Here is a 13,780-nt window from a genome sequence, read left to right as displayed (position 1 = left end):
TATATAACCTTCAGTTCTCCAATCCCACTCATGCATTTACGTCACATCGCGCCAATCATTCTAATTTACACTGATTAGCTAGGCCTAATCAGAGAAAATGAGTCGGAACGCGAGAGGAGCATCAGTGTGTCGGATAAGTGATTCCTGAATAAGTTTAAAAGGACGGTCCTATCCTCAATAAGTTCGCATAATTACTGTAGCAGTCGGTGCCGTCAACTTCATGTGGTGATGAAAGCTAATGAGAGAGAGAGAGAGTGCGCACAGTACCCCCACCAGGGAAGGAAAAAGACATTCCCTCACCCCCTTCACTGGTTTCGCTAACCGTCATGTAGGAAACTGTTGCTATAATAAAAGCAAACCACGGGACTGTAGAGGAAAAGAGGGGCAAATGGGGGAAAGAGAGCAGGTGGTGTATATTCTACGAAACATGTAGGCTGGGGAGACCGCCTAAGTAAATTGACCATAAATCCAATGAGAGAGAGAGAGAGAGAGAGAGAGAGAGAGAGAGAGAGAGAGAGAGAGAGAGAGAGAGAGAAAAAAAAAATCCGGGAAAAAAGAAGCAAATAGCAAAGAGACGCCAATTAGACCGGCAAAATCGGCCCGGAGCCGTGGAGAGCATAGCCACTTGGCTACTTCTGCATCGTCGGTTTTATAAATCAGAATTTTGAAGATATTATTTTCAGAGTTGGCTTATTCTATCGATGGTGTTGGCTTGAATTGAGTTTTTTTGAAGGTAATTTACGGCCACAGTAGTTGGACCGCGTTTTACATTGTGTGCTGTGCCTAGCTCTCAGTGGATTAAACGGTCGTCTCCGGAGTCTGCTGCAGAGGAATAGGGGGATTTCAGCACCCTGGACAGCGACTAGCAGTTGAGGTAAGCGGGTCCGCTAAACTTATCAGCTAGTGGTAGATATTCAAATGTATTTTGCGTAATGTTTTACCACAGTTGTAAGGAAGAAAAGTGCATTATTGCATTTGAATGAGACATGTCAAAATATTTGCATACCTTGAATAAATTCGAGGAGGGTGAGACCTTCACAAAGGCGATAATTGGGTTTCGGGGGAGTTAGGTCAATGAGGGTGGTTTGTAATATATTCCAAAGGATGCAGACTGTTTGAATATGAACGCTGCTGCGGCTCTATTTCCTAGAGTCCCTGCCTCTGCGCTCTCAAGTTTATTAGGCTACTCAACATAACATTCAGAAGAATAAATATGAAGTTAGTACGCACTATCTAATTCGATACTGGATGTGTGTATGGTCAAGAATATTGTTCACTATGAGAGAGAGTGAATAGAGTTTCAAGTGATTGTAAACCAAAAATTGCGCGTGCAGAATTGTCAAAGGACGGTGTTTCCGTTTGGGGGAGGCGGGTGAGGGAGAAAAACCTTAATTTTATTTTAGGCAGCTATTTATTCTGAGTCAGCCCGTGTCCACTCAGCAGCAAAATCAGCTCATGCCTCCGAGTCTCCACAGAGAAAATCATCTCTTGTTCAGCGCGAGACGTTTCTTCCCATTGGCACGGAGCCAAGAGAATTCCCCACATCACAAAAAAAAAGAATCAGAAACGGCGCGTGCTGCACTCACGCCCCCGAATCCTAATTCAAACCGGCCATTAAACGATGTCTGGCAAAGAAAAAGAAAAAAACACACGAATACACTGACATCATAAAATATTTTATTTGCATACAATACATAGGCCTACACATGAGCTGGAGATAGCAGCACTAACCAATGGACCTTGTCCTTCAGTGTCCAGTAATCTGGAAACATGCAGACATCCTGACACCTTGCATTACCTGCGGTTCTGACTCCCCTTTCTAGCACAACCACTTACCTCATCAACCTCTCAAACATTCGAAAAATGACAGGCCTCTCTCTCACTCTCTATTTCTCTATCGCTCTCACTCACTGACTCTCACTCTCTCTCCCACTCTCTCTTTCCACTATTCCAGTGAGAGGAACTGTTTCGGTTGCAGCTTCAAATACGCCTATTGCGGTTTTACATTTTCCATAACACTGAATATGAAAATAAATCTCCTTCCTAGTAAACGCATAACAACAAAGGTATGGTCCTTCACACTGGGTGAGTGAAAATAATGTTAGTTGTTAAGTAGGGGTGCAGACACTGACAGAAATGAAAAGAAGCAACCAACAGAAGTGACATTATTCCAGGAGACTGCACTCTGGCTTCCTTGAGGACTGAAAACAGTCTGAGCTCTGACTGTAAAGTAGGACTTGTGGGTTATGAAGTCTGCAGTGCTATTGTCTGTAAACACTTCATTTTATCTTTACTATGTGAAACAATGACAAACGAATATTTCATGCTCAATTTATTGGACAATAAAGAGCCGAGGTATTTCAAGTTGAATAGCCACCCCACAGAGACATCAGAGAAAATACGGATCAGTGGAGGCTCCTCAGAGGAGGAAGGAGAGGACTATCCTCCTCAGTGAATTTCCTAAAAATGTAAGCGGTAAAACATTTAAAAAGTTATCCATTCTAGATAAAAAAATATGCTAAATATCCTCACATCACCAAATAATTTATTAAAACACACTATTTTGCAAAGAAGGTCTACAGTAGCCTCAACAGCACTACTGTATGGTGTAGCTGGAGGACAGCTAGCTTACGTCCTCCAGACTATCAGAGCTCTTGAAACATGAACTGACATGTTGTCCACCCAATCAAAGGATCAGAGAATTACATTAGTACCAATCGGAATCCACACTTCAAGATTGTTTTGATCACGAGGACTGGGAAATGTTCCGGGCAGCCTCAGAGAATAACATTGATTTATACGCTGATTCGGTGAGTGAGTTTATAAGGAAGTGCATATGTTGCACAATATGATGTTGTACCCACTGTGACTATTAAAACCTACCCGAACCAGAAACCGTGGATAGAAGGCGGCATTACTGAAAGCGCGAAAAACCGCATTTAACCATAGAAAAATTACTGGGAATATGGCCGAATATAAACACTGTAGTTATTCCCTCCGCAAGGCAATCAAACAAGCGGAATGTCGGTATAGGGACAAAGTGTCAAAGTCTCGCAATTCAACGGCTCAGACATGAGACGTTTGTGGCAGGGTCTACAGGCAATTACAGACTATAAAAAGAATACCAGCCACACGGACACCGTCATCTTGCTTCCAGACAAACTAAACACCGTCTATGCCCACTTTGAGGATAATACAGTGCCCCGCTACCAAGGACTGCAGGCCCTCCCTCTCCTTCTCGGTGGCCGAACGTGAGTAAGACATTTAAACGTGTTAACCCTCGCAAGACTGCCGGCCCAGATGGCATCCCTAGCCACGTCCTCAGAGCATGCACAGACGAGCTGGCTGGTGTGTTTACGAACATAGTCAATCAATCCCTATCCCAGTCTGCTGTCCCCACATGCTTCAAAATGGCCACCATTGTTCTTGTACCCAAGAAGGCAAAAATAACTGAGCTAAGTGACTATCGCCCCGTAGCACTGACTTCTGTCATCATGAAGTGCTTTGAGAGACTAGTCAAGGATCATATCACCTATACCTTACCTGCCACCCTAGACCTACTTCAGTTTGCATACCGCCCCAACAGGTCCACAGATGATGCAATCGCCATCACAATGCACACTGTCGTATCTCATCTGGACAAGAGGAATACCTACGTAAGAATGCTGTTCATTGACTACAGCTCAACATTCAACACCATAGTACCCTTCAAGCTCATCATTAAGCTTGAGGCCCTGGTTCTCAACCCCGCCCTGTGCAATTGGGTCCTGGACTTTGAAGGGCCGCCCCTAGGTGGTGAATGTAGGAAACAACATCTCCACTTCGCTCATCCTCAACACTGGGGCCCCACAAGGGTGCATGCTCAGGCCCCTCCTGTACTCCCTGTTCACCCATGACTGCGTGGCCACGCACGCCTCCAACTCAAACATCAAGACAACACAACAGTAGTGGGCTTGATTACCAACATCGACGAGAGCCTACAGGGAGGAGGTGAGGGCGCTCGGAGTGTGGTGTCAGGGAAACAACCTCTCACTCAACGTCAACAAAACAAAGGAGATTATCGTGGATTTTAGGAAACAGCAGAGGATCGATGGGACAGCAGTGGAGAAGGAGGAAAGTTAAATTCCTCGGCATACACATCAGGGACAAACTGAAATGGTCCACCCACACAGACAGTGTGGTGAAGAAGGCGCAACAGTGCCTCTTCAACCTCATGAAACTAAAGAAATTTGGCTTGTCACCTAAAACCCTCACAAACTTTTACAGATGCACAATTGAGAACATCCTGTCAGGCTGTATCACCGCCTGGTACGGCAGCTGCACCACCCTCAACCGCAAGGCTCTCCAGAGGGTGGTGAGGTCTGCACAACGCATCACCGGGGGCAAACTACCTGCCCTACAGCACACCTGCAGCACCCGATGTCACAGGAAGGCCAAAAAGATAAACAAGGATAACAACCACCTGAGCCACTGCCTTTTCACCCTGCTACCATCCACAAGGCGAGGTCAGTACAGGTGCATCAAAGCTGGGACCGAGAGACTGAAAAACAGCTTCTATCTCAAGGCCAGACGACTGTTAAACAGCCATCACTAACACAGAGAGGCTGCTGCCTACATACAGACTCGAATCAATGGATCACTAGTGACTTAATGCCACTTTAATAATGTTTACATATCTTACATTACTCATCTCATATGCATATACTGTATTTTATACAATCTATTGCATCTTGCCTATGTCACATCTATATATTTATATTTACATATTCCTTTCCATCCCTTTAGATTTGTGTGTATTAGGTAGTTGTTGTGGAATTGTTAGATTACTTGTTAGATATTACTGCATGGTCAGAACTAGAGGCACAAGCATTTCGCTACACTCGCGTTAACATCTGCTAACCATGTGTATGTGACCAATACAATTTTATTGATTTGATTTGATAGCACTGCAGTGTATAAAATGTGGTGAGTGGTTGACTTAAAGAGAGAGAAAGACAGTGGTTGAACAGTTAACAAATTCATTTCTCCCAAAATGAAGGAGAAGCAGGAGAGAAATAGAGAAAGAGCGAGATTGCCATTTTCTTTTCACTTTAGTTTCACTTAATTAGTTAGCAAATGCAGCTAGCTAGTTTAGCCTAGTGAAACACCCTGCTCAAACAGAGGGATGCTATGTTATCTAGCTGGCTATGACTTTCCAACACAACACTGGAACTCTTCCAAGTCAAGGTAAGCTTTTGGTATTACTGGCTTGGAAAGTTTTTTTTGCCTGGTCACATACAGCTGATGTGTTGTGCATTGAAGTCCACAAGCTAAGAGAAGAGGTGAGAGGAGGAGAGCGTATAGATGTGAAAAGGAATACAACGTGGCTGCTATGAAAGTGAACTGTGTTTATGCGTTGTCATCGAAATTGCAAGATTATGTTATAATGCTTGTATTGTATTATAATGGTTGTTTATTCGACAAAATAGAGTATTCTGTTAACTATTGTGTGTGTGTTCTACTGAGGAGGGCCTCTATGGGATAGCACTGACAGAGGAGATTTACGATGTCTTTGGGTAATAAAGCCTAAAGAGCATTCCAGAGAACATGAGCTAATGCTTCTGTTCTATACCGTACCAGGGAGAGACGGTTCCAGTTTGGAGTAGGAGGACCAGACACTGGTCTTTACAATGAAAACTGTTGACACAGCAGTTGCTGTCTGCTATGTATTATAGATACCATTCATACAAATCTTAACCTTGTGACCATTCTATGTATCTGTTGTCCATCATATAGGTTGAGAGGGGTGTATCTTGGCTATAAAAGATCTTTGTACTTTTGTGTTGTCACTTTTCAATGGTTCATTAGAAATGGTGCATCATTGAAAGTCAATGCTATTGCAAAGCTCTTATTATTATAGATGTAGTTTAAGTATAACTCTGACTGGTGTGTGAAGTTTGTTTCTCCTCATTTGGTAATGCAGAAATTAGCCTCCACAGCGTGATCAGTGATGTAATCAAGTCACCGATTCTGTTGAAAAACGTTTCTTATACGGAAGCAAACGGAAACAAAATAGGGATAAACATTTTTATTTTACCTTTTTTTCTACAGGTTTTTCTCATTGGGATAATATCTCTTTTCCAAGAGAGACCTGGTCCAATAGCAGCAGGGGGAACAACATTTCAGACAAAACAACTTACATACACTAACACAACATTAAACAAAACTATAAACACACATACAGTACAACAATTATATATTACGTTAACAAACACGAAATTCTTGACTAAAAAACAGCTGTCCTAAAGACAATTACACTCTTCTATGATATATACATCGATCAAGTGTTTAAACTCCGCCAACAAAACTAGATCATCAAATTTTAAAATGTTCAGGAGAAAATTCCAGGACCACGGAGCTAAGTAACTAAAACTATTTCTACCATGACCTGTTCTAATTTCTGGTACTGTCAGAAGGAAATGAGAATGGGAACGTAATTGATATTTATTTACCGACCTGATTAAAAAAGAACAGAGATAAAATGGCATTTTACCCAATATGGCCTTATAAATCAGTGTATACCAGTGTTTAAGCCTACGACCAGCCAACGGCACTGTAGAGATCACAATGTGTTAGACGTTTTTGATTTGTAATGAACCTGAGGACTGCATGATGCACTGAATCAAGTGCTCTCAGGGTAGTGACTGAGGCCTGCATATATATATAACATCACTAAAATCTAAAACCGCCAGTAATGTACATCGTACCAGCTCCTTCCTGGCCTCCAAAGAAAAACAAGCCTTATGCAGGTAATAAAAACCTACTCTCAGCTTGAGCTTCCTTATCAAGTTCTCTACATGCACAGTGAAACTCAGCTTGTCATCAACCCACACACCCAAATATTTGTACACTTTGACTTGCTCTATAGTATGTCCAGCCAATGTAGCAATGACATGATTAGTAACATGCCTGGCATTAGAAAATACCATGCATTTTGTTTTAGCCGAATTTAGAACCAGCTTTAAATCATATAGATTGTTGTATCATGTTAAATGCTCTTTGGGCATTTTCAAAAGCTAAAGATAAACAACTACCACTTGAATAAAGAACGTACTTGAATTTGTCGAATAGAAACTCTCGTTTGCAACTGTTGGACTAATGATTACACCCGATCTCAGTTACATGCAGGCAAGAGTGTGCAAGGTGGTATTGAATGTTACTGTCTGTCCACGTGTCACTGTCTGTCACCTCAAATGTGTCTCTCAACCTGTGTGGACCTACGTTGTAAACTCTCGTTCATAGGCTAGGTTGTAGCAACCTCATGATGGGTATAGGGAAAATGTGAGTATCATGTAGTAGCCTAAACCTATCAATGTTACATTGAGCTGGGTGGATGGAATATGAGTCACCCGATATGCTGTAATGGAAATAAGGCCATGGTCATGAAAACAAATGTCTCCTCCCTCATCTTAAACGGCACTGACCGCCAATGATATTCATGTACCTCTTATTTCTTCTCAACTGCATTTTGTTGACTTGAAAATGAACATAATATACAGAGGGTACAGTAAACTTGCCAGGTGTGTGTCTCCTAATACCAAAATCAGCTCTGTATTCATCCTGATGTCCTGCGAGAGTACTAGGGTTATGGGTTGCATGGTGCACTGCCTTGGATTTCCTCTCTATGAAGAACATGGCCTGGTGGTGTGAGTAGTTACACACACACACACACACACACACACACACACACACACACACACACACACACACACACACACACACACACACACACACACACACACACACACACACACAGTGTGAACTGTCACAAACAGTTCTAGGAACCTATATGACAAACACACACACAAAGTTCTACACATCGCATCTCACAAACAGCACTAGGGACCCAATACGACTGGCTGACAGTTTGATAAGTGTGTTCACTGGGGTTTTTTCCATAATCTAGATTTCAGGTCAGAGCGTTTTCATGAGAGTGCATGCTAACTGCACTGTGGCTTGTGTTCCTATACGCCCCAAATCACATTTATCAGTCTCTTTAAATTCAAACCCTGCTAGGCGGATGTCATTAGAACTACATACAGTATAGCAGGCAGGTATGAACATGTAGAGAGAAGGCTGAAGTAAACACACACCATCCCACACACACAAATACTGTACACAGCCGTGGCGGTCGGTGCCGTTTAAGATGAGGGAAGAGGTTTTTTATTTATTTTCTATTGCAGCATATTGGATGACTGTCATTCATATTCCATTCACCCAGTTCAATGTAACAGTGGTAGATGTAGGCTGCTACATGATACTCCAACTGTCCCTATACCTATCATGAGGTTGCTACAACCTAGCCTATGAATGTAAGTTTACAACAAAGGTGCACACAGGTCGAGTGAAATTTGAGTAATCAAGGTGACAGACAGTGACACATTCAATAATGCCTTGCACACTCTTGCCTGCATCTAGCTGATCTAGGGTGTACCAGGGGTGGGCAACCCCAGTCCTCGGGGCCTGATCGGTGTCACACTTTTTCTCCATCCCTAGCAAACACAGCTGATTAATCAACTTTCATTCTAAACTGAAGATCATGATTAGGTGATTATTGGAGTCAGGTGTTTTAGCTGGGGCTGAGGCAAAACTGTGACACATGATGGGCAATTCCAGTCCTCGAGGGCCTGATTGGAACCATTAGTCCAACAGTTGCAAACAAGAGTTTTCTCTTGAACAAATTCAAGTATGTTTATCTCTGTTACGTTCAGTTTGCTTCTGTTTTAGAAACTTTTTTCAACAGAATCGGCAGAATGAATACAACCCTGATCACACGCAAACACAGTTCAATTTCATAGCAGCCACATACAAACAGCATGATCCCTTTGATCGTTGTATAATTCCTTTTTGCGTCTATGCGCTCTCCTCCTCTCACCTTTTCCCTTCGCTTCTGGACTTCAGTGCACAACACGTCAGCTGTCTGTGACCAGGTGAAAAAAAACATTCCAAGCCATATCATAACCACTAACCGCTACACACAGCCTACAACGTTGTCAACATAGTAACGTCATAGTCAACATAGCTACTAGAACTAATGCCTTAGTAAACTTGCTACAATCATGCAGTATAGTCAGCAAGCAGTTCAGCAGCAGGCCCCGGTGGCAATAAATATGTACAACCAAAAGCTTACCTTGACTTGGAATAGTTCCAGTGTTGGATAGCCTTCGCTAGCAAATTAAGTGAATGTTAAAAAATATATAAAATACTACATATAGCTCTCTCTCAATTTTTTTAAGATTTTTTTTTTTTAACTGTTCAACTATTCTTTGTCTTTCTCTCTATGTGAGTCAACTACTCACCACATTTTATGCACTACAGTGCTTGCTAGCTGTAGCTTATGCTTTCAGTACTAGATTCATTTTCTGATCCTTTGATTGGATGGACAACATGTCAGTTCATCCTGTAAGAGCTCTGATTGGTTGGAGGACGTCCTCTGGAAGTTGTCATAATTACTGTGTAAGTCTATGGAGGGGGTGAGAACTACAAGCCTCCTTTGTTTTGTATTGAAGTCAATGTACCCAGAGGAGGACGGAAGCTTGCTGTCCTCCGGCTACACCATGGTGCTGGCCTAAAGAGTGTAGTTAAAGCTACTGTTGACCTTCATTGCAAAACAGTGTGTTTTAATCAATTATTTGGTGACGTGACCATCATTTAGTATAGTTTTATCTAAAAAGGATAACTTTAATGTTTGACAATTTTTATTTTCATGAGAATCAGAAAAGGATGGTCTTCCCCTTCCTTGTCTGTGGAGCCTCCACTGATACATACAAACAACCCCCTGAACCCTTTCCCTTTCCTCGCTCTTAATCAATTGTGGTCGATTTGAATAATCAGAGCAAGCCAAACTCAGTAGCGCTGGATGTGGCTGTCTCAGAGAATATTAGGTTGCAATGAGCCATACCAACAAGGGACGCGTGTGTTCAGAATACAGAATGCGCTTACTCACTCCGCTGTGCACATTGTCAGCCTTTTCTACAGAGTACAGAGAGAGAGCAAGGTGCATGGTAGGATGTATTTTGGAGCACTGTGCTCTTTCTGTGCTGTGATGTGCTTTGCTGTGCTGTGTTGTGCTATGCTGTACTGTACTGTGCTGTGCTTTGGTATCTTGGCTGAAACACACAGCTGCTTTAATAGTCAGCAGTCATCTCATCACTGGTTCTCGTCTCTTCAGAAACAGTGCTGCAGGGCTATAATCTCACTGGCATAATGACATCCACTCCAATCAATAGCCAAATGGCAGCAGGAATCAATAGGCCTAGATACCGTAATGTACAAAACGCGGTAATGCTAGAGACAGGGTGGAAGTGGCAGCTCAAGGCTATTTCAGTTCAGCATCGGGACTAGAGAAAAAAGTAGCTTTTAGTTTTAAAATCAACATAACGTTAATGAGCCATTTATTATAAATGGATGTGTCATCTGTGTTTATTATGTCAATATAATCGCAGCATTAAAAAATTCGATTTTTTTCTTGTTCTCAGACCATTTTCCACATACACACACATACACAAACTCACCACACGCACACACACACACACACACACACACACAGGAAACAGAGCATGGCTGCTGCGCAGGGATGCGGTGCAGGGTGAAACAGTGGAGACCTTGCACCTGTATCTCTCATGCAGTTATGAGAGATACAGGGCTGATGGGAAATCAGTCAGCTGAAGTGGTGTGCCCTGTCCTGGAGGAGAGGAGAGACCACTCCACTATAGAGTGCCTGGTCTATGACTGTTCTATGTCTGATAAAGTACATGACTAATCTACGCTTGCTCTCTCACTACTCCACGATTCATTTATGACTGCTATGTGACCAGTTTATGTATGTACTATATTGCCCTATGCATGTCTATGCAGGGTGAAACCTGCTCAGAAAAAGATTTGGTAGCATAGGGCAGGGATTATCAACTAAATTCAGCGCTGGGACAATTGTTTCTTTAGCTGATGGTCAGGTGGCCATCCACAAATTATTTGTAGACCGCAAATTGACCGCAAATAGCCCAAAAAGATCTAACATTTGACTAAAACATAATCCTTTCAAATCTTGCTTATATTTCTATACGATCAAATACGTCGCTCTATCATGCGTGGGGATACAAATGATTTCCAAAATGAAAATCATTTGGAGCTGATTTGCTGGTGTTTTTACAGTCTTTTATGTCCAGCAATAAAACAAATATAATTATTATTTTTTGCTCAGAAAACTTGAGGGGCCAAATAAAATCACCCACAGGCCAAATTCGTCCGGCGGGCCGCCAATTGGGGAACTCTGGCATAGGGTGATTGTAAAAAGGGATAACACTCAAAGTAGAGGCCATACCTCAAAGGATTAATGGCAGAGGAAGGAGGACAGAGGAAGAGAGGCAGGGGGACAGAGGTAGGGGGACAGATGCAGTGGCTGGCAAGCTGCTTCGGACTGGCCAGGGGACAGAGCAGGGACGGTGAGTTAGCCAGAGGCAATGGTGGCTGCAGTCCAAGTGGCCATAAACATTAATAAAGCATGTAATCCCAAAGAGATTGTTTCTTTTACAATCCATTAAAGTGATGAATATAAACCCATTTTCACCAGGACATAGAGGGCTATCCTCTTAGTGGAAGTTAGCGTATGAGTAGGTGTGATGCGGACGAAAGACTAGTGCACGAAGGAGTTCACTTCTACTGCAGCATTCGCTGTAAAATATAACACTATATCCTTGTGTGTGTGTGTGTGTGTGTGTGTCTCGGGCTCGGGGGTGAATACGAGGCTAGGCCGTCTGGTGCCCCTGCCGCCACGGCGATTAAGACGCAAGTCGAATGGAGATCATCTTAGAGTGTGACGATCTGTAAATCAGGCATCAGGCAAGCCCAGCTCAGCTGCTTTGTGTATATCAACAGATGGTTGTGCTCACATTAATTTGTGTGTACAGCTGTACAGGGTACAGATGGAGGCTAGGTTGTGTTACGGCGCAGCTGTGCAGACCGACAGAGGTGAACCTGATGAAACTGATAGCGAAACGCGGCGCTGTTTGCACTGCATAATGAAAGAGAAAAACAAATAAGGTTGGACGCCTGTTTTTTTCCTGTGTCCGGTTGGTTACTCTTGTTATGGAATATTAGAGGTAAAGTTTTGTTATGGTTCATGCTCATGCTGTGTAAGAACAGGAGTTTGGGTATGAAGAAAAAAAAAACTGTTAGCTATACACTTGCATTTGCACATTTAGCAGGGGCGATTAAATAAGGTATGAATGCATTGACTCAACACAGCCAGCGAATACTGAGAAACATTATCCTAACTCTGCATGACAAGCTACAATATGTGGAAGATGTATTTGCCTTTTAAGATTATATTGATCATGATATGCTGCAGCCAGTCCAGCTAACAAGCTATGTTCCAATAACGTTGCGGCAATGACTTTGGAATGTCCTCTGTAACTATGTCATGTAAGCAGAAATACAAAATGGCACTATACAAAATGAAATGATGCTCTCTCATTACTTTGTCAGCTTGGGGATTCAATCTAGTAAACTTTCGGTTACTGGCCCAACGCTCTAACCACTAGGCTAGACTCTCTGGTGGGAATGTCTCTAGCCTGGTCCCAGATCAGTTTGTCTTGGCAAGACAGCACAATCAGTTGCGGGACCAGGCTAGAACGTCCCCAGGCCCAAGCAGTGTTTGCTGTGCAGGTGTAATTACATTCTATACTCTGGGTGTAATTTAGTCAGGTCCACAGTGTCAGCAAACTGGCTGGTGTTCTGTGGTCCCTCTATGCTGTCTCAGAACACTGGGTTATTTAATTACACACACACACACACACACACACACACACACACACACACACACACACACACACACACACACACACACGCAAGTATGAGCAGTCACGGTCACGCAAGCACACACACAGCCACACATTCGCTCTCTGTCTTTACCTCTCTCGCTCTCTCTCTCACACACATACTATGTGTGTGTGTGTGCCCGTGCAAACACACACACACACACACTCAGTGCCCTCTCACTCCCCCTCGTTCCCCCCCCCCTCCCCCTCACCCCCTGATTTGTCCCCTGCTGCCCCTGCTGTCTGGGTCTCTGTGACCTGCTTGTCGGACATTATTGCCTGTGTGGTGGTGCGTCTCGCCCCATTGAGCATGGAGCTGTATAGCAGCAGTAGCAGGCCTAGGTGGGTGAAATGTACTAGACCAGTGCTTGTCAACTTTTTTGTACAAGGCTGTGGTACAAAAACTGACTGAATTGGTCAGAGTGAACCATCTGACGAACCGGTCAGCAACACCCTCGGGACTGATACTGGTCTGCAAACCATATTAGGCTAGCTGGGGTAAAAGGCTAAGCAGTTGGTCTGGCTGGTCTGAACTGGTCATTTCTGGTCTGGACTGGTCTGGCTTGTCTACTGACTGGGGAAAATCAGCCTGCTTGACTTGACTATGGGCAGTAGCTCTACTAGCTGGAGCAGCGTCACTGCCTCTGGGCTCTGAGCTGTGGCTCCTTCGACTGCTATGGCTCCTGTGTCACTTGAGACACCCCGGCTCCTCTCCCACGGCTGCAATAAGTCTTTCTGCGCTGCTGAGAGAATGCAAGGATACACACACACACACACACACACACACACACACACACACACACACACACACACACACACACACACACACACACACAGGCTGCCACCACTGCCGCTAGTGCTGTGTTTGTTTGTGATGTTTATGCGACATTTGTGCCATGTTGGTGCGCATTGGTACGCATATCTGA

The 13,780-nt window shown here is 43.4% G+C and overlaps 1 protein-coding gene across 1 annotated transcript in view; it reads left to right on the top strand.

Annotated features, from left to right (window-relative positions):
• The first annotated feature begins 599 nt into the window (after positions 1 to 599).
• Positions 600 to 13,780, top strand: part of LOC115174604 (transmembrane protein 121) — a 65,162-nt gene continuing 51,981 nt past the window's right edge. The window contains exon 1 of the mRNA XM_029733299.1: positions 600 to 874. The gene's annotated coding sequence lies outside the window, so the exon portion shown is untranslated. The remainder of the gene's footprint in view (positions 875 to 13,780) is intronic.

The sequence above is a fragment of the Salmo trutta genome, chromosome 35 (genome assembly GCF_901001165.1).
Source record: "Salmo trutta chromosome 35, fSalTru1.1, whole genome shotgun sequence".
Taxonomy (NCBI): Eukaryota; Metazoa; Chordata; class Actinopteri; order Salmoniformes; family Salmonidae; genus Salmo; species Salmo trutta.
The sequence above is the reverse complement of the archived record's forward strand: the minus strand, read 5'-3'. Positions and strand labels throughout refer to the sequence as shown.